This window comes from Lissotriton helveticus, chromosome 2_1 (assembly GCF_964261635.1).
Source record: "Lissotriton helveticus chromosome 2_1, aLisHel1.1, whole genome shotgun sequence".
NCBI lineage: Eukaryota > Metazoa > Chordata > Amphibia > Caudata > Salamandridae > Lissotriton > Lissotriton helveticus.
Genome location: NC_136059.1, coordinates 133,888,834 through 133,914,868, shown reverse-complemented (window position 1 = coordinate 133,914,868; position 26,035 = coordinate 133,888,834). Strand labels below are relative to the sequence as shown.

The 26,035-nt window shown below is 45.2% G+C and overlaps 1 protein-coding gene across 4 annotated transcripts in view; it reads right to left on the bottom strand.

Moving 5' to 3' along the window:
• LOC144817793 (uncharacterized) overlaps positions 1-26,035 on the bottom strand; it is a 233,060-nt gene that overhangs the window by 186,976 nt on the left and 20,049 nt on the right. The window contains exons 2-3 of one of the 4 annotated variants that reach the window (XM_078674611.1): positions 8,853-8,980; positions 8,625-8,764 (exon numbers count right to left, since the gene is read on the bottom strand). The exons of 1 other annotated variant lie outside the window; for it this stretch is intronic. The gene's annotated coding sequence lies outside the window, so the exon portion shown is untranslated. The remainder of the gene's footprint in view (positions 1-8,624; positions 8,765-8,852; positions 8,981-26,035) is intronic. 2 more of the 4 variants (XM_078674614.1, XM_078674612.1) reach the window with 2 other exon arrangements.

Below are 26,035 nucleotides of genomic sequence, written 5' to 3'. Positions count from 1 at the left end.
TCACTCTATCCCACTTCATGGCACTCCATGATACTTCACTCTATGTCACTCCACTCTACGACAGTAAATGTCACAACACTCTATGCCCCTCCACTGTACTCCCCCGACTCTACATCACTCCACTGTATGACACTCTGCTCCAGAACACTCAACACCCCTCTATGCCAATCTATGCTACTTAACTCTAGGCCACTCAACTCCACCCTACACCACCCCACTCTATGACACGCTACTCTACAACACTTTGTCACTCTACGTGACTCCACTCTATGCCAATTCACTCCAATCTATTCAATTCGAAGCTGATTTACTCCACTCTGTGCCCCTCCACTCTATGCCCCTCCACTCTACGCCCCCCCACTCTGCAACCCTCCACTCTGCAACCCTCCACTCTGCAACCCTCCACTCTGCAACCCTCCACTCTGCAACCCTCCACTCTGCAACCCTCCACTCTGCAACCCTCCACTCCGCAACCCTCCACTCCGCAACCCTCCACTCCGCAACCCTCCACTCCGCAACCCTCCACTCCACAACCCTCCACTCTCCGAGCCTCCATTCTATGATGATCCACTCCATGACTTTCCACGCCTCTGTTCTACACCCATTCACAATATGGCCCTCCACTTTGCACCCTTTTACTCTATGCCCCTGTATGAGACCCCCCTCTATGACACTCTACGCACTCCACTATGTGATTTTACTTTATTCCACTCTACATCCCTCCACTCTGTAGTCCTCCAATCTATGCTACTCTACAACACTTTACTCCCCTCCACTCCACACCACTCTACTCCAATCTATTCCACTCTACTCCTTTCTATAGCACTCTACTCCAATCTATTCCACTCTACTCCTTTCTATACCACTCTCCACAATGCTATTCCACTCTACTGCACTCTACCCTACTGCACTCCATGACACTCTACTGCACTCTACACTACTGCACTCCATGACACTCTACTGCACTCCATGACACTCTACACTACTGCACTCCATGACACTCTACTGCACTCCATGACACTCTACACTACTGCACTCCATGACACTCTACTCCACTCTACACTACTGCACTCCATGACACTCTACTCCACTCTACACTACTGCACTCCATGACACTCTACTGCACTCTATACTACTGCACTCCATGACACTGGAATCCACTCTATACTACTGCACTCCATGACACTGGAATCCACTCTATACTACTGCACTCCATGACACTCCACTCCACTCTATACTACTGCACTCCATGACACTCCACTCCACTCTACACTACTGCACTCCATGACACTCCACTCCACTCTACACTACTGCACTCCATGACACTCCACTCCACTCCACTCCACTCCACTCCACTCCACTCCACTCCACTCCACTCCACAACACTCCACAACACTCCACAACACTCCACAACACTCCACAACACTCCACAACACTCCACAACACTCCACTCTGTATATAAGGAATAGTGGCAAGGTATGGTCGATACTCCAGGCAGTAACACTGTACGCAAAGGAGGGCCCGCTGACTGTTGCACTTCATTTTGCGAGGCCTCACTTGGCCGTGGGAATTCCCCCCTTTGTGTCCAGTGTTACTGCCTGGAGCATAGACCACACCTTGCCACTATTCCTTATATACAGAATCCAGCCCTACAGTCAGAGGCCAGAATTGGCTCTACTGCCTTGCCAAGCATTGCCCGACCACGTGTTCAGGAGCATGTTCTTGCAATTCAATAATTCCTTAATTAAGGACTCGTGCCTTTATTTAGGCGCTAGGCCGGACCAGGCCCCTTTTACACTCTACACTGCGCCCAATATTAGTTTATTGCAGCATTATTTATGTGTAGCCATACATCAGTATTGTGAGGGTACTCGCCGATTGAGCCCTGATGAAGTTCTCCATGAGAGGACCAAACGCGCTGGCTACGTTCATTGTTTCAATGTCATGAGGAAATTAAGAATTGCTCTGTAAAGGGCACGGGTGATCCGTGCCACAGAGGAGTTGCACAGCCATATGCACAAATGTAAATGATATTCACACATAATCCATATTTTCTCCAAGTTCATCCAATTTTTATTCCAAGTTATATTCCAATGTTTACTCGTTTTTTCATTGTTTTTTCACCATCACGTCAAAGACACGAAGTTTTCAAATTTTTATGCATCTTAATACTCTGAGAGTGCCCATCCGGGCTTAATCACAGGCAATTGCTTAAAACTTCAAGGTTCCAGAACAATCCTTTCTACCCAATGCATTTCGGTCCACTTGACCTTCTTCGGGGGTATCTACAATGTTAAAAGCAGGTTTTAATAAACGCTCCATTACAGAGCTGATTAATTTAGATGCTTGTTTGGGACGGAGCATTATGGAGTGCTGCACGCTAAAATGGAGAAAATATCGACAGAAACCTTAAACCGGATTAGGCAAAAGAATAAGGGTGTGCTGCAGGACTCTTTACAGTGAAATTAAGAATTGAAAATAAAGACTGTTTTTGAAAATCCACTATCAATCTCTGGACTTCATTATCCGGCACATGCCCACCTTTTGCATTAATGAAAAACCTGACTGGGAACAGCAAGAGTGGTATGTTTTTATCTATGAAAGTCTATTTCTGTATGTAATAGCACGTCTTACTTTTGGAACCAGCGATTTTTGTACACAAACCAAAAAAGAAATGCAGAACTGAGTTTGAAGATCCTCCAAACCTTATATTATTTAAATTGATTGGCTTATCATTTAACAAAAATAGCCCTTCATCCATTGCCCTCAAGTGACCCTCATTTAGGGGTGAAAATAAATCATTCTTTTATCTTTTTACTTAAAAAAATGACTTTATCATCACTACATAATCATCTCAGAAATGCATTTTATACAATATCCAGGCCCAGATTTACTAAAATATTGTCTGGGTTGCATCACTTATTTGGCGCAGTTGAGATGCAAAATCCATTGTGGCCTTAAAAAGCTATGAAAATCCTGATATGCGTGGCCTTGTTGAAAACAAGTAAGGCAAGGCAGCACATAGAACACCCCTTTGTAACTGGCAGATGAACATGACTAATAGAAACCTACATACATTCTTAGAAATCCTGGACAAGCTATTTAGAATGATTGACAATGCTAAGTTTGTCTCCTCCCAAAGTCACAGAGGCACACATAATTAACGAACTTCTTGCTCCTGATAGGACAGCTATGTCTGCCTCTTCTCTTTCCGCACCAGACTTTGCAACCAGCTTCTCATTAAAAATCACCCTCAGATAAACCCTAGCCTCACTACTAACTTGTCTTCTTTCCACACTTGGCAACTTTGCCTGTAAATCCATTGGACCGTCCTCCGATACTCAAATATAGTAACTTTTTGCAAGCTTTTTACCCTTGAAATACACAACCATTAACCCTTTAGGTGCTGCCGTCGGCCAACGGTCGTCACGGGCACTACCTCCCCAGTGCTGCGTGCGACCGCTGGACGTCCAGTTCAGCACTGGATAATGGACAGCGCAGCACTGGGGAGGTTTGTTTACTAGCTCCTAAGGTGTTAAACTTCCTGCTCTAACCACTAAAGTACAACAGTGTCTGACATCCCTATTTCACACTCTCTCATATCTGGTTCCTACCCCTCATACTTTAAAACTGTTTTGGAGATAGCTTTATAAAAAACAGCAAACCCGCATCCCCATCCAATATCTCTACTGCCCTCTTTTTCCCAAAAATTAAATGTCTTGCCTTCAATCACCTTCAAGTCTTACATCCTGCTCCATGTGTACCAGCCGGGATTGTGAGCCCTCCACTCCACTGAAATTTCCCTCATTCATATAGGTAACTTCCTAAAATCAGCCTATTGCTACTTTCTCTAAGCTATCACACTCACCACATTTTACACCATTAACCACCTACCTTACTTGAACTACTAAGGCCCATAACATTGTAGGCTCGACATTGAACTGGTTTTTCCACCTCTTTGGCTGGTGTGTCTGTGCGGACTGGCAATCCAACAAATCATCTCACACCCCCAACTACCAGCTGGTGTCCACCAAGGTTTTGACTTTGGTCCTCTCCATTTGTTGCTTTACACCACCTTCCTTAGTGATGTTATCTACTTGTTTGTTTTAGCTAAGAAATGCATGCAGACATAACCAAATTTCCCCAACTCTTTCACCCCTTCTGAAGCCTCTGATATTAGACTGCCTTGAAGCAAGACATTTCTGCATAAACCAGTCTTATGTAGGCAAAACGATAGGAAATTGCGTATGTTGAAAAATGTGTGCAGTATAACATACTGGATTTTCGTCAGTTTTGCTAGTGTCTTTACATTTATGCCCATGCCTACTACTGAAAGTGAGGGCAGGAAAGCCTAGGATAGATGTCCACAGGCCAGAGACGGACTGGCTACCGGGCACTTGTGTGTGCTGCCGAGCAGGGGGATGTTTTCTCCGTGGTATGGGCGTATTTCGTTGATGGGGACCTGCGTGCGCTTTGAAAAAAAAAAAAAAAAAAATTTCGTTTTGCACACACAGGTCCCCATCAACGAAAGCATCCCCCTGCTCGGCAGCACACACAACTGCCCGGTAGCCAGTCCGGCCCTGCCACAGGCACATAATTAGTGAAAGTAACCCAGGAACCCAGGAAAGTAACCCAGGAAACTACTGCTCCAGGCAGAACGATAAGCGGAGCATTATCAGGTGCCTTGCAAGTATCCAAACTGCTACTCGGTTGAGACCCTCTACTGGTCATTCTCCCAAGAGCACAGCAGCAGATTAGAGATGTATGCTGGGAGAGAAATCTGAGTTTCATATTTTCTTTCTGAAAGGAATATGTCACTAAATATTGTTAATTTCTTATTTTACCAAACTTTACACCTTGTATCAAGAAGCAATTCAATGAACATAAAATATTAGGAATATATCCGTTCCTCTAAAAACATAAATATCACATTTTCAAGTTTACATTGGTGCGTTTTTACTATCAAGTATGTAAAGATTATAGGATGTAACATAGAAAGCTTTTTTCTCGTTTTTTCATCTGAACAAGTGAAGCATATACTTTAAGGGGCATCCAAGAGATGTGTTCGAGGCAGGTTCTGGCATTTACCTATTACAGTACATATACCATAGCTGAAACCACATTTTGATGTGAGGGATACATTGAAGGATAGCTGTCCTGTGTGAGAATTAGATTTGTGAGGCGTGTAAATCCGAAATATAGCTGTGTTCCATGAAATACAAGCACTCAAAGCTATATGTAACAAGAAGGGAATTCCTCGTCTGAGCCTGTAATTTGTACTCCGTAATACCTAAGCCTGTATGAATATTTGTCTCTTGAGATATGGTTGAGACAAGAGTCAATTGATCTTTGTAACCTTTGGATTACTTTGAATTTGTAAGGCCTCTGAAAAGTGCATATGTGGAGAAGTGGTTTACGATGGGATAAGTTTGTGACAGGGGCGCTCACACAGTACTTTCTAGTGTGTGCCTTAAGGATTTGTTATGTGTCTGGAATAGATGTAGCATGGTCACTCGGGTACATCAGTGAATTGTAGAAGTTTTCAAACTAAGAGAACGTGTGCCGATAACTTCTGAATACCTTAATGCTAACATGTGAAAACAGAGAAATACCCACTAGGATGATGCTCCGTTTATTCTGATCAGAAGCAGAACAGCTGAAGAGTGTAAGGGAGGTAAGGAGTTGATCGTCTCCATACAGTCAAAGGTGATGGTGTTCCCTTTAACCTGAGGCCATGGGAGGAGGGGATGGCAGGCTATTCATTTTGAGTTGAGCAATTAAGGCACCTTGAGCGAGCTGCTCCTAAGCTTTCACATGCAAATTGACCTTGGCCTCGCAGGGTGTTTTTAACTTCCCAGGCTGGTTTCACTTCATTCCTGAAAATGGACCAGGAGGGTGGAGTGTTGGACGATTTTCACTTTATGTGCAGAAATTCAATTCGAAATAAGGCTTGGATATTCCTATTGAAGCTTTAATGAGATGAGAAAGACTGTCTTATGTGTTCCCGAAATTGCACTTTTGGACGCTGTTTAAACTGTACTAAGACATAAAAGAAAAACGCTTTCAGCTTTGTGCTGCTTTTACAGCTACAAATGAAAATATGCTTTAATTACATTTTAGACTGCTTCTTATTTCACTTGGGCTGAGCATTCAGACACAGAATGAAATAAACGTCAGCTTAGATTGCCGAACATTTTTGCGCAGCAAACACATGGTTAATGTAACCATCAGAAACTCCTCACTTTCAATTGATATAAATAAGAAATAATGCAATGTGACCCACATGCTTCTATTTTTTTGTGGTTTATAAACATATTAATTTCTATCAGACTTTCACATTAAATAGTGAATCGGTTAAGTGTTGGAAGTGTAAAAAATTAGGATTTAATACATTTTTCATGTCAATGCTTTTCAAAGAAAATAGCCACCAAACAATATGAAGTGGACTGTAAGTAGGTTAATTTGCTTCTAAAAAAAGGAAAAAAAGGTTACATACAATTAAAAAGGTTTTGCATTCAGGTATTATGGTTTCTGATGGGTATGCTTCTTTAAAATCACTATCCTCTGTGTTGCTAGATAGGATACAATTACTGAAGTGTGTTTAATATGCTAAGTGTGTTTAAGGCTGCAGTACCACCGCCTGTCTACAGGGGCAGACCTGAGCAAAAAAATAAACACACTTGGTGAAACACAGGTCCCCACAAGGCAATTTTTTAAAAAGTTGTAAAAATTGGCACAGATGCTTTTGAAGTCATTTCAAATCATTTAGAAGACATTGCCTTGTGGGGACTTGGGTTCAAGTCCCCACAGTGCAATCAAGTCCCCACAGCGTGAGTGTGTTATCATACTCAAGTCCCCACAAGGATAGTAACACAAACCCACAGGGCCCCCCACACACACACACACACACAGGGCCCCCCCCCACACACACCCACACAGAGCCCCCCCCACACACACCCACACAGAGCCCCCCCACACACACCCACACAGAGCCCCCACACACACACCCACAGAGCCCCCCCACACACTGCGAGCCCCCCCCACACACAGAGCACCCCCTCACACTGCGAGCCCCCCACACACTGCGAGTCCCCATCCACGCGCTGCGAGCCCCCATCCACACACTGCGAGCCCCCATCCACACACTGCGAGCCCCGAGAGAGTAAAATGCATAGGGCCTGTGCAATGAGTAAACAACACCAACTCCCCCCCCCCCGCTTCCAGAAAGATGCCACGGAGGTGTTATCTGTTAGCAAATGCCCCGGATCGAACCAGGGACCGTGGCTCTAAAGGAAAACGCTTTCCTTGGCTTTGCTACACTTGGATTTTCCAAATCCCTATGATTTAGGTGATGTAACAATAATGGTGGCACGCCTCCCCCCTGCCCCCACTGCTACGGGCTACCCAGGTCTGAGGGACGCACAATGCAGTATACTACTGTCGCAAGAGGTGTAATATATCGTGGCAGATAATCCCGGCCACCTCTGCTGGCCACGAGTCAAGCAGAGCTTCCCGACAGCAGGTTGCTCACGAGTTAGCACTCAAGGCAAGTATCAGGTAACAGGACACTTTGTTGTGTGTACACGCCTGTCCTCCCGCACCACGAACACAAATGATCGAGTAAAGCAGCACTGTGACACGTCACGCTGCTCCCTGTGAGTGCTAGGTCGTGGGGTGCCGCCCAGGCGTTATAGCCACGAAGGAACTAACGTGGGAAAGGGGGAGGGGGGGCGGAGGGGGAGGGTGCAAAGCAGAAGACAGACTGAAAATGTGGGGCGTATAAAACAGATGGAAGGGGCAAAGGAGAGTGGGAGACTGGTGGGAGAAAGGGGTGACATGTTAAGACAACAGGCAGATGGGGTTAAAAGTGGACTCGGTCAGAAAGAGAAGAAGGCTGATAGGGGTGCTGTAGACGGAGGGTGGGGGTTCACTTGAAGCAGGAATAAATAATACAGGGAGTAGAGGGTACTATCTGAAATTAATGGGTGAATCCCTGAAAGTGGGGTGAGATTATTTATATGACGAGAATTAGGGTGCAAGGTGCGACGGGCTGAGAGCGGGGGAGAGATTCCATGCTGGGAGTGCGGATGGCCCTGAGAAACGGTAATTAGAGCATGGCAGGCTGAGAAAAGGGGCAGTTTACAACCTCTGAGAGAGACGAAGATGTGGGGTGACAAACAAAGTGTGGGGCGTGAATAGCGGTATCAAGCTTAGAGGGAGGGGTGAGGAGATGCTAACAATTGGGCACAACGATGATCTACAAATAAAAGGACACGACGGGGTGGGCATGCTGAACCTGAGAGAAGGGGGAAAGCGGAACGGACACACGGGGAGGGGGCGGAACGGCACAGACAACATGACGGGGTGGGCATGCTGAACCTGAGAGAAGGGGGAAAGCGGAACGGATACACGGGGAGGGGGCGGAACGGCACAGACGCATGAGAGGTGGGCGGGGGGGCATCTCATTTAATTTACAGGTAAATGTAGCCTTTGAAGGGTGTGCTTACCTTACATGTTGCTAAGAACTGAAGCCTAAAAACTGAGTGGGGGGAAAAGTGAAAGCTTGCAGCAGCTTCCAAGTAAGTGTACAGTAGTATGAATGGTCAAAGAGGATTTATTTTTACCTGTCTCGGTTCGTTAATCATGGAAGATGCCTCCAATAGCACTCGACAACTTGTACTAAATTATTCAACGAGATTACTAGAGTGGTAGTTTAATGACGGCACACCTGTGCACCGACTCATGGAGGAGCGATACATTCCAACTAATTGAACCAAAAAAGAAAAAAGTTGCAATTAACACTTGAGACGGTGCTAATGAGATGGAGTGGGCGAGAAAGCAGAGTGCTTTACCTTTAATAATCCATGTGGAAAATACTCCCAGAAGAATCTTCTGCCCCTATGTGCACAACTGGATTCAAATGGCGTTTAACCTGACCCTTTACACGCTGCTTTTCTGCAGACCTGAAATACCAGAGCTGCTGGAACCAAGAAAGAAAAAAGAACTGTTAATATCAACTGGCATTGCCAGCCACATTCAAGTACATAATACACACAAACCTGGAATAGCTAAAAATTCAATTTATTTTTATTTCTTTATTGTCAAAGAAGCCGTTTCCGTCCTGAAAACATGAGCATTAGTAAAGGCGTGTGCACATTTTGAACAACAAACATGGCAGATCGAGTACCCTTTAGTCATATCCGTTCTGTTTCTATTCCCTTTAATCGCCTTAGACAGCCAAACGGGTGGACCAACGAGATTGTCAGGATATTTATGAAGGATGATTAGGGTGAAGGGATCTGGGGAAATGTGGAAGCAGGTAGAAGATGGGAAACAGGCAACCTGTTACATAGCAAGGGCAAACAAAGCGAGACACTGAGTCTAAACATTGCATTTTTCGAAAAGATGCATGCTTGGTGGGTGCTGAAACCTACACAAGAGAACTTAACTTGTTCAAGTGTTTTATGGGGTCCTGACTCTGAAGGCAACGAACACACGTCCATGTTTTTATTGGTCCTTTTTAGTAGCTAGTCCGGGATTCACCACTGTGATCGATGATGCAGTCAGTCTCCCAACATTGCCTGATCACGTTAAGAGTCCTGCAAACGGCAAATGTTAGGTGAATATCTTTCTTGAAAAGCGATTCCCACCCCTCCCCCCTTCAGTGTCTGATGGCGGAATGAGAGGGAATCAGCACACTGCCACAATACCCCAGGGCGGCCTCCATGAACATGTCCATCTCCATCAGATTGATTAGTCACACGGGCCAAGGCTGCAGCCTGTGAGTCCACGCATCAGCGACCGTGGCCTTCGAGGCTCTTGAGCAGGGTCCAGTCTGCAGCTGCGGGGTCCGTGTTTGTCCGCCGGTGCAGGGCGGAAGTGGGTCGGAGGGTGCGTGCTCGGCTTGGAGCCCCCTCCCCCCCCCCCTACATTCCCTGGTGTACCAGTCACTTCCCTGCCAGCCAGGGCTGCACATCTTACAACACCGCCCGCCCAGATCATGACCACCCGGACCCGCCAGTCACACGACCCACCGCAATACCCCGGAACAGTCAGTCACACGCCCTACCCCGGTCACACCACCCCCGTACCCGACGCAATACCCGGGAACCTCCAGCCACATGACATGCCCTACACCTCGGAGCAGCCAGTCACACGGCCGGCAGTACCCGGTTACACTCCGTTCCAGCCCTACCCCCGTCACACTACCCTCCGTACCCACCAATCGTACCACCCTCCGGTCCAGCCCCGGTCACACGATACTCCGTACCGCCATATACCACGGAGCCGCCCGTCGCACGGCCTTCCGTCACCGCGAAGCCACCGTTCAACTATCCATCATACCCGCCTCAGAAACACGCCCGTCACACGGCCTCCCGTCACCGCCGCCCGACTCCCATGTCACAGTACCGCGACCCTCCGCCACGTACCCGACAGTCACTCACACGAATTGACCCGAGGAGACTATAAGGGCACACCCCGGGCTTTTCAGTTAAGAACCAAAGTGGAGCTGTCGACATTATACAAGATTGCCCCCCGCCCCCACTCCCGCCGAGGCCCACGCGAGCGATCACCCCGATGACGCACAGAACGACCCAGCCTGCCACGGCTAACTCCGCAGCCCTGCGGTCCTCCAGCCGACCCCGAAGACCCTTACACTCCGGAGGACACCAGCCGCCGCCATCTTACCGGCCGCCCATCGAACCCTCTCACTCGGCACCGTCCGTTAAAGTCGGTATCGATTGCGCAGCCTCAACCCTCGAGCGGCTCTTTAGAAAACGCACCCGTCTACACCACCCGGCCCGCTCTCCCTCCCAATGTCCCAAAAAACCTCCGCTCCTCGTCTCCTCCCGCCATCTCAGAACACCCGCAAGCAGACCCCCGAGCACAGCACTCACCGCAAACCGAGGGAAAAAAGGCAGCCAATCACCGCGCAGGTCGCCCGGCGAGCCTCCCGCAGCCTGAACCAATGGCAGCGCGGCTCCCGGGTGACGTCAGCGGTTGTTCCCTCGGCTTCTCCGCGGCCCCGGGGCTGCGGCGGTGATTTTCACGGGCAAAACGGCTGTGCACACGACGGCCGGAGCAGGAAGGCGGGCATCAGGAAACAAGCGGGAGGGGGCGGGAAAGGGGGAGGAGAGACGCAGCGCCATTGCGAGGCCAGCATCAGGCAACAAGCGGGAGGGGGCGGGAAAGGGGGGTGGAGAGACGCAGAAGTGCCGGCAATGCCGGACCAGATTCGGGGGCGTTCCCGGCTTTCGCGTGACGTCGGCAAAAGCCAAAGAATGTCGGGAACGCCCCCGAATCTGGTCCGGCATTGACGGACAGGCCCCTCGTCCAATGGCTAGGCTCCATTTATGGAGCCAGCCAATGAATGACGAGGGCCGACCCAAAGCCACACTACAGAACTCATCAGGATTTCGCCTGCGCGAAAAAGATGCGCAGAGCGCATCTTTTCGCCAGGCAAAACCTAAAAACACGTTTTGGGACCCCCCTTTTTTCTCGACCCCCCCTGGACGAACCCCCCCCAATTTTCAGGGGCTGCTCAGAAACAAAATGTGCCATTTTCCTGAAAATTTCAGCCAATTCCGTCCACAAACGCCAAAGTTATTAGACATAGAATTTTCAAAAAACCCATAGAGAAAAAATCCTAACTATATATACCTACTGGCGACCGCCAGTCGGTAATATATATATATATATTTTTTTTGTTGTTTTTTTTGCTGATGCTCTTAAGGAAATACAAAAATCATTGGCAAAGCCAACACGTCAGGTAATGTTTTTTTTGTTTTCTTTTCTGAAACTTCATTCACAGTCTCCTCACCCCCAATTGCTGCGCTTAGATGGCAGTGGATGCTCAGTAGCCAAAACGTGTGCATTGCCGGTGCAGGAGGAACATGCAAAAACAGCATCTCTCCCATTAGGTACAATATCCAAAACAGCCTAAACTCACACATTCAAACAACACATCAAGTGTGTCACTTCCAGATATGTAAGTTCAGCCTACCAGTTATACAAAAATAACACCTGAAATAAGTTCTTCTCAAAGTAGTTATATTCCCAATAGAATGTTGCGACTTCCCTATGGAAAACAATCCTAACTATATATACCTACTGGCTATCGCCAGTAGGTAATATATAATATATATATATACATATTTATTCACTGAAAAAACCATAGGTTTCACACCGGTTCTAGTTAGCTGGAAGTTTTACTCGCATAAAACCATTGAAATTCCCACGTTATAGTTAGTTGGACTCACTATAACTTGCGCGTGCAATGCACTGCTGATGACGTCACATATTACATCACTCATGACATGGTCAGTGACATCCCTCATGACATCACTGATGACACCATCCAGTGAATGTGTTTCTTTTTGAAAAATAAATATTAGTGAGTAATGTTTAAATATTTAAATATATGTATTAGTGTTTCACTTTGTGTATAAGTGGCTGCATGGGTTGGTGAGTAGGTACATGTGTATGTATATAGGTTATTAGAGGTTTTTCTTAGTATCAGTATGAGTGTTTGTATGGTTTGGTGGGGGTATTACTTAGCACATAGATGCATGAATGACTGACTCTTTGTATCTGTTTTGAAGACAGCATATGTGCAGGACTGTATGGGTGGATAAGTGTATATATGTGTGTGTGTGTGTGTGTGAGTGAATGACTGTCTTACTAGTGTCTTTATCAGTAACTACATATGTTTTAATCTAGTATATGTGAATATTGATGTATATAAGTGAGTCTATGTGAGAGTGAGGAATTGTAAGAGTTCCGGTTTAAATTAGTATGTGTTTTTTATAAGTGATTGTTTAAGAGAGTAAGTATGTGTAAGTTTCCTTAGAAGTAAAGTGGTAGTGTGTGTATAGCTGTATATGCAAATAAATGGATGTTCAATAGTTTATTTGCATGTGTGAGTATGTGTGTGAATAACTTTTAAATGACTGTCGGTGTGTAACAGGATGTATAGGTATCTCACTACATATGTATGAGTGACTATATGTATGAGTGACTATATAGAACTGTTGGTGAATGAGTGGATGTGTATATAGATGGTGGAATTATTGAATTGGTTGTTGTAAGTGGTATGGGTATCTCCATTTTTTTGAAAATGTTAGTTTCTATTTTTGAATATGTGTCATGAGTGAAGTCACTGACCATGTCATGAGTGATGTAATATGTGACGTCATCAGCAGTGCATTGCACGCGCAAGTTATAGTGAGTCCAACTAACTATAACGTGGGAATTTCAATGGTTTTATGCGAGTAAAACTTCCAGCTAACTATAACTGGTGTGAAACCTATGGTTTTTTCAGTGAATTTAATAGGTTTTTTTAATGCTAATTCCTAACTATAACTAGTGTGAAACCTATGGTTTTTTCAGTGAATTTCAATGGTTTTTTAATAGCAAATCTTTATAGGTATAAAAAATAATACATTTTAAAGAAAAATTTTATATTGTATAATTATGTCAAATTTTTCGTACCGTTGAACGCACGGGTAAGCGCAATATTACGGCGCGCCCTGGGAGCGTACCGGGGAGCGTCCCGTTAGCGCTATTCTCGTGAACGAAAACAACATCGTGACGTATAGCGTAGACGCGTGATGCGCCATATGACGCACAGCATAAGCGCACGCGTGCGCACACGATCGTGCAACGTCTTGACGCGCTTACGCTACGCTCCCGCGGGCGCGCCCCGGAGCGCGACTACGGGCGTGCCCCGGGGCGCATAGCCCGAGCGCGTCGTGTCATGTGACCTGAAAATAACACTTTCTATTGGTGCAGAACAGTTTTGGTTTCCAAATGAGTAAAGCCCGGGTCATATGACCTGAAAATAACACTTCTCATTGGTTCAGGATAGTTTTGTTTTTCCAAATGATGAGACTCCACCTTTTTTCCTTATTCTGACTTTGTCCTATGACTGAGGAAGACCTGTTTCAGTAATAGAGAGAGAACTATTTTGTACTTTGAAATGGCTACTGTAGCTGCAACAGCTGGAGCATCTGCCCCACCACCACCACCACCACCACCACCACCACCACCACCAAGAGGACAACCACAACAGTACATTGGTGGTGAAGAAGAGGATGAGGAGGAAGAGGAAGAGGAGGAGGGGAGAAGATGGGTGCCTGAACAAAATACCCCATACAAGCCAAAGTCACACATTGTATGGGAGTTTTTTTCAATTCCAGAGGGCAAGAAAAAAGTGAATGCGGCCAAGGTAACTTGCCTAATCTGTGGCGAACAACTCTCAAGGGGCAACCCAAACAAAAAATATTCCTTTGGTAATAATACCATGATTCGACATATGACCCACAAGCATCCCAACAACTACTCTCGTGCAGAGCTCAGGGAACTGGCCAATAACCTCCCCCAGTCTTCAAGGACCACCTCTAAAAGAACACAACCCACTCCATCGGGACCAGAAACAGCAGAGATGATGCCTTGTATACAACCACGATTTACTGATTTTAGAATCACATGTAGTGAATGTGGCAAGCTCATCGCCTATGGTGAAAAGAGCATAAAGCTCATTGTCCTTGCTGGTGACAATCACATTTGCCCCAAAAAAAAGTACTTTTTTCCGTTTTTTGTTTTTTGCTCCAGTTGAGCCATTTTCAATTCCCTTTTTTTTTGTTTCTCCCCATAAAAAATCCAAAAAATATATAAAACTGTTGTGAAAAGCAAAAAAATGTACAAAATGTTCAAAAAACCATTAAAAAATAAATAAAACAACAAAAAGAAAAAAAACAGTTCTTCTTAGAACTACCTTTCATTTATAAAAATAAACCTATATTTTTAATGAATCTCTGTCAATTTTTTTTTCTCAGGGTATGTGTACCGGGGCGCGCCCCCCCAAAAAATAGAAGAAAACAATTAATGAAGGAGTTAGCATGAGGGAAGAACACAAAGAGAGTAATGTTAAGAGAAAGAGAGCTACAGGATGAACACAGAGGGATTGTTTATTACATAGTAAAAAACAGAGAAAGTGTAATAGGGTGAAAGTGAGAAAAGAAAAATGACTAAACGAGCGAAAGAAGGGAAGAGAGAGGAAGAAGACTAAAGTAGAGACAGTGGGAGAATGTGAGTGGGTGCCGCTTCGTCGTCAAGTGAGGAGGAGTGGGAGCTTCACACCATCTGAGGGCTGCAGGGCTGCGAGTGTATCAGGGACTCCAAATCCCAGGAGTCCCTGAGTGACCGCTGACCACTCCCGGTCCGCTCTCCCTGCCGGCCCGCCCACCGCCCACCTGAGGGTCTGTTAAAGCCCCACCTGCTGCATAGACTCTTGGGGAACATTTTTTAGCGCTTGCTGGGACGCGCTCACCTTTGGCTGCTCGCTGTGAGGAGGACTTCCAGCCAGACTTTCAGCCTGCAACTCGCCGCACCCGCTCCGCGGGTGCCGCTTCGTCGTCAAGTGAGGAGGAGTGGGAGCTTCACACCATCTGAGGGCTGCAGGGCTGCGAGTGTATCAGGGACTCCAAATCCCAGGAGTCCCTGAGTGACCGCTGACCACTCCCGGTCCGCTCTCCCTGCCGGCCCGCCCACCGCCCACCTGAGGGTCTGTTAAAGCCCCACCTGCTGCATAGACTCTTGGGGAACATTTTTTAGCGCTTGCTGGGACGCGCTCACCTTTGGCTGCTCGCTGTGAGGAGGACTTCCAGCCAGACTTTCAGCCTGCAACTCGCCGCACCCGCTCCGCGGGTGCCGCTTCGTCGTCAAGTGAGGAGGAGTGGGAGCTTCACACCATCTGAGGGCTGCAGGGCTGCGAGTGTATCAGGGACTCCAAATCCCAGGAGTCCCTGAGTGACCGCTGACCACTCCCGGTCCGCTCTCCCTGCCGGCCCGCCCACCGCCCACCTGAGGGTCTGTTAAAGCCCCACCTGCTGCATAGACTCTTGGGGAACATTTTTTAGCGCTTGCTGGGACGCGCTCACCTTTGGCTGCTCGCTGTGAGGAGGACTTCCAGCCAGACTTTCAGCCTGCAACTCGCCGCACCCGCTCCGCGGGTGCCGCTTCGTCGTCAAGTGAGGAGGAGTGGGAGCTTCACACCATCTGAGGGCTGCAGGGCTGCGAGTGTATCAGGGACTCCAAATCCCAGGAGTCCCTGAGTGACCGCTGACCACTCCCGGTCCGCTCTCCCTGCCGGCCCGCCCACCGCTCTCAGTCTTTGCTATATCCGGGGCAACTCCTCCCGCAGCGCGGGACGCAGCCCGGGGCGAAGACCGGGCAAAGAGCGGGCCGTTCGAGGACGGCAGCGGACGGCCCCGGCCCACAATCCCTGGTCCGCTGTGCAACAATAGTAAGATTGGCTAAATTGTGCCCGGAGCGGGTTTTGGGTTCTCGCATATTCGTACTGTCCATCAGGGCGGCTTATTTAGTATTTGTCGCACTTGTATAAAGATTGTAATCAGGTACGATTATAGAAGCTGGGACAAATTCCGAAATCATGGTTCTGAGATCCGGTAAAACTCGCAACGTCCAAATCCAAACTCCAACTGGAGTGGTTTCAGGCCCACTAGACGCTTTTATCACGCGAGCCTCTGGTATCCTGGAAAAGGAAATTGCAATGGTGGAAAAGCGTCTTTCCTTAGACTTAGTTAGCGGAAAACGCTCTTCTCTAGGTAGGTTGGCCAAGATTCCCAGCCCCGTACCACCAGCACAAGTACACGCAGCTTTTAATTGTATGCACCTAGACACCACGGAAGCTATTGTCCACATGGATAGCGAGGATATAAATCCTCTTGCTCACACTACACTTTTCCCCAAACATCCCCTGGACGACCTTGAAGCAACAGGAGAAATTGATACTCAGGATAGCTATTCCACTAATCAAAGTTTTGATTCGGTTGATTCAATCCCTGACTCACCCAAAGTAGATTCTAATGCCCCAGTCCACACAGATCTCACAGTTATAGACAAGGGTTCTAGGAAAAGAAAACAAGACTCCAGTTATAAGGGAGGGAGAGAATGCAAGATGCCGAAATTAAAAGATCCCGTTGGTAATCACACACTAGGCTCAGGCCATCCAAGCGGAAATCAATGCACAAATGCATTGCCCAACACTCTATGCCCCTCCCTTATTTCCTTAGGTTCCTCAAACCCCTGTCCAACATGTCTGAGCAGTGATGATTCCCTGCTGGCAAAGATGGAGGTCTTAATGAAAAACCTCCTATCACCTGTTTTGGAGAGAACTAGACTAATGTTATTGCAAATAAACTCTTTGGAGGCTGTAGTTAATGCGAACTCTGCAATACTATTGTCCTTATCGGACATAGATTCTGGGTTGGCCAAATACACCCATTCATCTCTGGCCCCAAAAACAACTATAATTCCACCTAGTCTAGTTGATAACAATCATAATCCACCAGGACCAGTAACGGACAACCCTAATTTAAACAAAGGGAGTGCTTATAAAATTTTTCCAAATAAGGTACTAAAGGCCGCTCCCCAACGCCCTCATATGCCAAAGCCTATGAACATAACCCCCCCAGACGTCAACCAACTAAATTACCCCCTCAGGTAAAACCCAATCCCACCACCCAGAGTTTCCCACCCCATAGGCCCCGTGTAAACCACCAAAATGCCCCTAACCCCCTGGCAAAGAAGCAATCCAGGCATCCCACGCCGCGGGTCGATATCCCCATAGAGGCAACACCTTATACCATGGTGCTGACTGGTGTTGCCCCACTGCCATCAGGTAAAAGGGAGACTCACGAAGACCTGCGAAATAAGGTTACCTTTTGGCTGAATAAAAACAGACCCCTGCCCCCATCCTCGCCAACAGAAATCTTATTTGTAAGGAGGGTTGACTGGGTGGGCCAGAGTCCCAAGGATCTGGAGGGTGATTGCATTTTAATATCGTTTAGGGACTCATGGGTGGTGGATACAATCTGCCGAGAAGCTAGGTTTGCCAGACAGGGGGACGTTCAAACTTTAGACCTTTCTTATTTCTATCCCCAAAGACAGGCCCACTCCCAAAAAGCCCCGAGACAGGGACGATCCATTGTTATGAACAACCCCAGGACACTACACCTACCAATTTTTCCACCTTTATTCAACCGCTTTGGTCCCCTGTCCGATCTGGAGGCAATTGATTGACTCCATAAACCACCCCAAACTTCAGAATCTGTAGAAAATGCCGACCCTGGGGTAGGGGGTAAGAGGCAGGGCCAGGCGCCTATCCAACTTATAGTCATGGTAGAGGAGGGGAAAAGGGTCCCACCTTCATCAGGGAAAAATACACCACCTTTAAGGGAAGGGGGAATCTCTTTGTTGTTGGCTGAACATAGCCTCACGGGGGGGTCAGAAAATGGGCTGGAAGCTGGGACAGGACAGGATTCGCATGCAGTCTCCGCGGTGGTGGCCTCTTTTATCGTACCCACATCGGAAACTCTTGCCATAGCGTCCTGGAACATTGCTGGGATTAAAAACCGTGTCCACTCTAGTGATTGGCTTGAGTTCATGGATAAATATGATGTCATACTACTCCAGGAAACCTGGGCTGTGGACCCAGTTTATAAGCAGGGTTATGTAAATTTCTATAAAGCAGCCACCCAAAGTGCTACTGGGAATACCAAAGGGCGAGCCTGCGGGGGGTTACTGATCTGGGTGCGACAATCCCTGGGCTATTGTATCACGGAGATAAGTGTACCTAACCCGGACCTCCTGATTGTTAGATTGGGAAGGACTGGTCACCAGGACCTGATATTGTTAAATATATATGCACGAGGCCAGCCAGGTGGCCGCACGCCACCATTGTTGGAGGTACTAGAATCTGCTCTGGCAGCCCTCGATTGTTCCAATGTCATCTTGCTTGCTGGAGACCTAAATTGTTGCTTTGAACCCCTACTAGACCCTGGGGACTGTTGGGGCTCCGTGGAGGACACAGCATGGGGCATACCTGAGCTGACGTCTGTAAAATCAGTACCTGCCACAGAGGCTGCGGTAAATTGGACGGCCTTTTGTCTTAACAGTGGCTTTAGGGCCTGTAATGGCCGAACTAAATCAGACCAGGGAGCCAGCTGCACTTTTGACAACGGGCTGAGAAGAAGCCGCATCGATTACATTCTGCTAAAAGTAGCAGATTGGCCTCTGATGCTGGACATGGAGGTAACTCCCCGCCCTGAAAGTGACCATAATCCCCTGACTCTGCAATTAAAGGTGCCAGGTCTAGCAAGATTAGAGGAACCTGGTATCTCACAGACGGGGGACACCTACTTAACAAATGATAGGAAGAGGGTAAAATGGTCCAAAATTGAGGGGGACGAGTTATTGAGGAACAAGATTACTAGTGTGGTTAACATTACTCTTAATGAAATGCTGACTCACGCTGAGTTGGGGGACAAAACCAGAGCAGCTGACCATATCTTAAATCTCCATAATCGCTGTTTTAAGGATTTAAAAATTCTGCTTTCTCAACCTCGCCGACAGGGAAATAACCTGGTACCCACTCGCCCCCACAAATGGTATAATAAAAAATGCAGGGAAGCACATACTGCCCTAGTTAAAGCTGTTAAGTCTCGGAATGCTAGCTTGGTGAAAGCCGCCAGGTCATCCTATAGGAAAGCACAAGGGGAGGCTAAAAGGGAGTGGGAGGATAAATACTGGTCCGACCTCTTGGTAGCCTCCATGTCCAGCAATCCCATCAAATTTTGGGAGATAGTTAAGTGGGGGAAGGATCCGGACGGTCGTATCCCCACAAACCATGTGCCCCCCAATGAATGGGTGACCTTCTATGCAACCCAGTTCCGTGCTGTTAACCCCACGCCATCCAGCACAATTGAAAAGACTCCCCACCCCACTACCCAAAGCGAGATCATCACTTTTACAGAAGGTGAGGTCGAGCTTGCATTACACTGTACCATGCGAGGGAAAGCGCCAGGTATGGATCTTATACCCGCTGACCTCTTCAAAGCTAACCCTGCCCTGTGGATACCATATATTGCCATGGTGGCAAACTCCATCGCTGCAGGCGCAGGCATACCCAAATCTTGGAAGGGGGCGGAGATCCTGCCGATTTACAAAAAGGGCAATAGGTCTAGTCCGGGTAATTACCGCCCGATTAGTCTTATTGACTCTATACAAAAACTTATCGCTCGCATGGTCCTGGGCAGGGTCCAAGGATGGATTGAGATGGAGGACATCCTATCCCCAATGCAGGCGGGCTTCAGATCAGGAACCAGCACCATCGACCAGGTGTTCAGATTTTGTTTGATCTACTGGAAGGTGGTGCTGCTTGGCGGCGGTACCATCTTTGCTGCGTTCATCGATCTGAAGTCCGCATTCGATCTTGTACCGAGGGAGAAAATGTGGGGAGTCCTGAAGTCTCTAGGGATGCCAACCGAATTGCTTGACATGATAATTAAAATGCATAAGGACAACTTTGCAAGGGTAAGATGGGGTGCCCAGGGCCAGGTGACAGAACTCTTCCCAGTCACCCGTGGTGTCCGCCAGGGCTGTGTTTTGGCCCCTACTCTCTTCCTTTTGTTTATTGACCAAGTTGTAAAATTCTTCGAATCGACCCCAACTGATGCTCCCATGTTGGCAGGACAGCGATTCCCAATGCTCATCTTTGCTGATGACACCTTACTCCTCTCCAGAACACGCAGCGGCCTACAGCGGGCCCTGGACCGCTTTGAGGAGTTCTGTGTCATCAGCGACCTCAAGGTGAATGTTGGGAAAACCAAATTCATGGTCTTAAGTAAGAATCGCACTGTCCGGAGTACAGTTAGTATGGGAGGGGTCAAGCTGGACCAAGTTGAGAACATGACATACTTGGGGGTTATGCTAGATAGTCGCTTGAAATGGAAAACACAAGTTGATGCCCAACATCTTAAACTTGCACGACTTACCGGCTGTTTACTGAGTGAGCAAAGGAAATCTATTACCAAGCGGGTCACACCAGCCCTCAAAATCTACGATGCCAAAATTAACCCCGCAATTCTATATGGTGCGGATCTGTGGGGTCATATGGATTTGCAGGGCCTGTTTAAAATACAGTGTAAGTTTCTCCGCAACTTGGTTGGTTTGCCACAGTCGTCCCCCTCAATCCCCCTTTGTTTGGATTTGGGATGCCCTCCAATTAACGAGCTGGCTAGATTCAGACTGGTTGCCTTCTGGAGGCGTCTATGGACCTCGCCCGACCTTACCTTATTTGCAAACGGGGTAGTAGAAGTAAGGGCAATCAGTGGATCGGAAAAAATTCCCTGGTTCCGAACGGTCAAATCGATCTTGACGGACATGGGCTTAGAGCACCTTTGGTCTTCCCCAGCAGTTAGTATTTTTCCAACCAAACAGGCGTTTAAAGAATTATACTGGTCCACGCTTCGCCTGAACAGAATAAATGCCTCCTGCTCTACTAGCCTTACTGGTAGGTTTCTTTGTTTTAAGTTGGACCCCATACGTGAACTTTACTGGGACACGGTCTCTAAATCCTTAGACAGGAAACTCTTCCACCAGTTTCGGGTGGGCACTTTGCCGTTGAATACCTTCACGAAAAATTGGTCCTCTAGCATCACGGATCAATGCAAATGGTGCCCAGGCCAGAAAGAAACAGAGGGCCATTTTCTGTTTGCTTGCCCCAAATACCATGCACCAAGGACCAAATGGCTAAAACCACTCTTTCAGAGACTGCCCATAAGAAAATCAGAAGAGGCTATCCATGTATTAAAAACTAACACACTGGAAATCATCACAGTGTGTATTGCCAAATATTTGGGTTGGGCGTGGATACTCAGGACAAAACAGTAGCCTAAATCTGGATAGCATGAATTTACTTGTAATCCCATTTTATTTGGGGAAATTTGTCTTAGGGAACTTAACTCAGGACTGTCTACAAACTGTTTAATTCATTTTTAATGCTTAATTCCCTTTTAATGTATGTGCATTTAAATGTTAATTAATTATTGCTTGTAAAATTGTCTTTTATGATTCTTTTAACAATCGAAATAAAGACTTTAAAACCTGAAACCTGAGTGGGTGTTGAAAGAAAAAGAAAGGACAGTAAAAAATTGAGAATGAAGGGTAGTGGCGTAACCGGGATAAATGAAGAACGGTGAGTGAGGGTAAGAAAAGACCAGTTAGTGTAAGTAAAGAGGGGTGAAAGAGGGTGAAAAATTGAATTAGGATAAGACATGGGGAGTGACAAAGAGAAAGGACAAAGAGAGTAAAGAAAACAGTACCTGAATGGGTTTGAGTGAAACAGCAAAGAAAGATAAGTAATGCAGTGTGTGTGACTTATAGGGAGTCAGTGGGTGTAGGTCGGGGTGTGGGTGTGTAAGGTGTGTCTGTGGGTGTGGCTGTGTGGGGTGTTTTGGTGTGGGTGGAGGTGAGGGTGTGTGAAGTATGTGTGAGGAGTGTATGGGTGTGAGCTGTATATGTGTGTGATGCATGTGTGTGTATGGAATGTGTGTGTGTGTGTATGTGAAGAGTGTGTGGGGGGATTTTTTGTGTGTATGAGGTGTGTGTGTGTGGTGTGTGTGGGGTGTATGTTAGAGGTGTGTGTATGTGTTGAGAGGGGGATGAGGTGTGTGTGTAGGAGTAAGGTAAAAAATTAAGAAAAACAAAATGAGTGAAAAAGCAAAGGAAGGGAACAGAGAGTAAGTGAAGTAAAGAATAGGGATTGAAAGAAGTTGAATATGAGAGGGGAAATAGGGAAATTGGAGTAAACATGGAGAATAAGAATAAGTGAGGGAAGCAGAATAAAGACACAGGAGTGAGGTTGTTTGAGAAAATATTAGTAAGCTTTAAGCAAAGGGTGATGACAAACTACATTTTTTTAGTCATACTTACCATATAATAAATGTAACTTTAATTAATTTTTTTACTACACTTTGTGTCTGTGAAAGAGAGAAGAAAAAATAAGTTAAAATTAGTAAAATGTGTATTTTAAATTAAAATATACAAATGAAGAGGTTAAAAATCATAACATTGTATTTAGAAATAAAGTAAGAGTGAAGGACACAGAAAGGGAAATAAAGTAAGGTAGAAGGATAAAAAGAGAAAAAAAAAATAGAATGAGAGCAAATTACTAAGAGTTTGGCATATAGATTCACTGACACAGAGGAAGAGAAGAACTGAGAAATGAACTGATGGTAAGAAAGTTACTAAAACAATGTGAGTTAGCAAAACTAAATCAGGAAACAGTAGTAAGTAAAAAGATAATGACTGAGACAGAAAACAGTCTAATTAAGGATGCATTTAGAAGAATGAGAAATAGAAGATAAGTGAGAGTAAGTGAAGATCAGTCATAGAGTGAAAGGATGAAGGGAGAGAGGATAATATACAACGATTGAGGGAAATGGAGTGAGGAAGTTAGTAGGCAGACACACTAAGAGAAAAACTGAGTGAGGTGGTCAGAAGAGGAGAGAGAAGAGGTCAAAAGTAAGGAGCAAACAAAGATAAGCGAGGGTGAGTGGGTGATTTATAGTGATAGAGTGCGATAATACTGCTGAGTGAGTAAACAGGAATTACTAAAAGAGCAAAGGAGGAAAATACGGAAAAGGGAAGTAAAGCAGAGAGACTGAAAGCTTAAAAATTATGCAAGGGAGAGAGGGGATGCAGACAGCTGAAATGAGAATGAGGGGTTGTCAAAGAAGTGGAGTAAAGGAACGGGGGTTACAGAGAGTGAGAGAAAGACATTATAAGTGAGTAAAAAGAGCTGACAGAGGATGGAAAAAGGAAAGTGAGTGTCAGAGAATGAGAATACAATTTAATTTACACAATCCAAAGCATAGAATAACTTGTACAACAAATTACATAGTTTAATTTTGCGGTTGTCAGAATATATTGAATTTCACTTAAAACAGTGAGTTCAAATTAATCATCATATGACAGCGGGGGAAAAAACACAATCTAAAAGATTGTGTTTTAAAAAAAACCTTAGATACTGACAAATGACAAATGTACACTAATCTTTGATTGACTTACTTTTCCGTGAGGCCAAATAGTATATCATGGAGGTCCTTTTCTCGTTGCAAAGTACTTTGCTGTTCACTTAAAAATCCATTTCATCGACTTTCTAGAAGAAAAGCTCCAAGAACATCTGAAATATTTTCATTATTTTCATATACACCTTTTTTTCAGTCATGACTCTTTACTCATTCCTGTACCTTTCCTTTCGGCCAAATAGTGTCAGATGTATGAGTATATTTCCAAATTAATTCTAAGACACTCTGAAATAACCTTTTTCCCGACGTTCTGAAAGAAAGGCTCTACAACATTTTCACAATATTTAAGTATTTGTAAAACCATCTCTGACTCACTCATGTTCATCATTTTGTATAATACTAATATCACTTACTATGAGATCCACTTACAGTACCTATATGAAAATTCAAGTTTTTATATTACCTGGATCACTTTTACTCAGAATATATTTTTAAACAGCAAAATAACCTTTATTAACTGCTCCCGTCTTCATAGGCCAATTACCTTTACCTAAATTTTAGTTGTAAAAACACTAGGTATGAATTTTTTAAGCCAAAAGGCAAACGTTGTTTGAAAGTCAAATGAGTGTCGTTACATTGGGTCCAACCTTTACAACTTTTTAAATAGCATGTGTAATGCCCTGATGTTGTAGAACGACCGTCATGAAAAATAATAGCTACAGTTGCAAAGGTTCTCCCTGATATCGATAACTGAGAAGCCACGAAATTTTTAATAGAAGTTGTCAATTTAGTTCCATCAGGTCTACATCGTTGGAACATTAAAATGACATACTGACCATAATTTTGAAGAAATAATGTGGACAGCATTGTAGACTTACATTGGGTACACACCATATTGTGATCCGCTGCCTTAACTAGCTTATTAAAAGGCACTGATTTACAGTCTGGTAAATTCAAATATATAAATCTTTCAGTGTCTATTCTAGTAGTACTTGATGAAGTACAGTTATCACAGTCATGTTGCCATTGATAAGAAAGGTTAAAAAGATTTTTTATATCTACTCCTTCATCTTCCAATACATCAAACATATACCTTAAAAATTCCTGACAATCTTGCTGAATATTCTGTGAAAATTGATTTTCACCAGAACATACGTCTAGAAGATTTCGAATTTCTGAAACACTTTCTATTTTTGCTCTATCACTGGTACATTTCTTAAACACGGAATTCAACAAACAACAGAATCTTTGATCCCGATTTTCAACAATCTGTTCTTGTATATTTTGAAGAAAAAAAACAACATTAACCACTACATTAGCATAGCAGTTGACACCAGAACTGTTTTCAAACTGAAATCCAACAATATCTTCAACAGAATCCTTTTTTCTTCTGCTTACAATTACAGTTTCATCTACTTTTTGTCTTTTTGCTACTACCTCACTGCAATTACTCTCATTTCTTCTTTTTCGGCCTACCACACGTTTTTCAATCAGAGGATATTGAAGCAAATGTGGAGCATACTCTCTTCTTAACCTATTGTATTCTTTAACACAATGTAGATCTGCACAAATCTTTGTTTCATCACACTCAATCAAGTACAATCCTGATAAAGTTCTGACTCATGATAATGCAACATATGCCATACCCTCTTTAAACACAGAACTTCCAATGTTCACCAAAGCACTATCTACACTTAAACCTTGAGATTTATGAATTGTCACTGCATATGCCAAACAAACAGGAAACTGTTTTCGGCGAACATATAAGTCTTTCACGAGCAAAAATCTAGCTGAACAACGACAAATTTGTTCTATTTCGTCAATGCCATCAAATTTAATTTTTAAAATTTCAATTCCATCTCTATTTTTGTAATTCACAAAACCAACAACATGACCCATTGCTCCATTTACCAGACCTCTTTCAACATTTAAATTCCTTCTCAAAATGATACGACAATTCAAACACACATTCAGAGTCTTTTCAAAACCAGCAGTTTTAGATATAGTCTTCTCTAATGAATCCAATTTTGATTTCAAATTCTCAGACAAAATAATTGTTGCTCCCATATGCTCTATTTTATCTATAGATTCCAGTTTCACTATCTCTTCATTTTCTAACTGTAACATTTTGTTGTTGAACA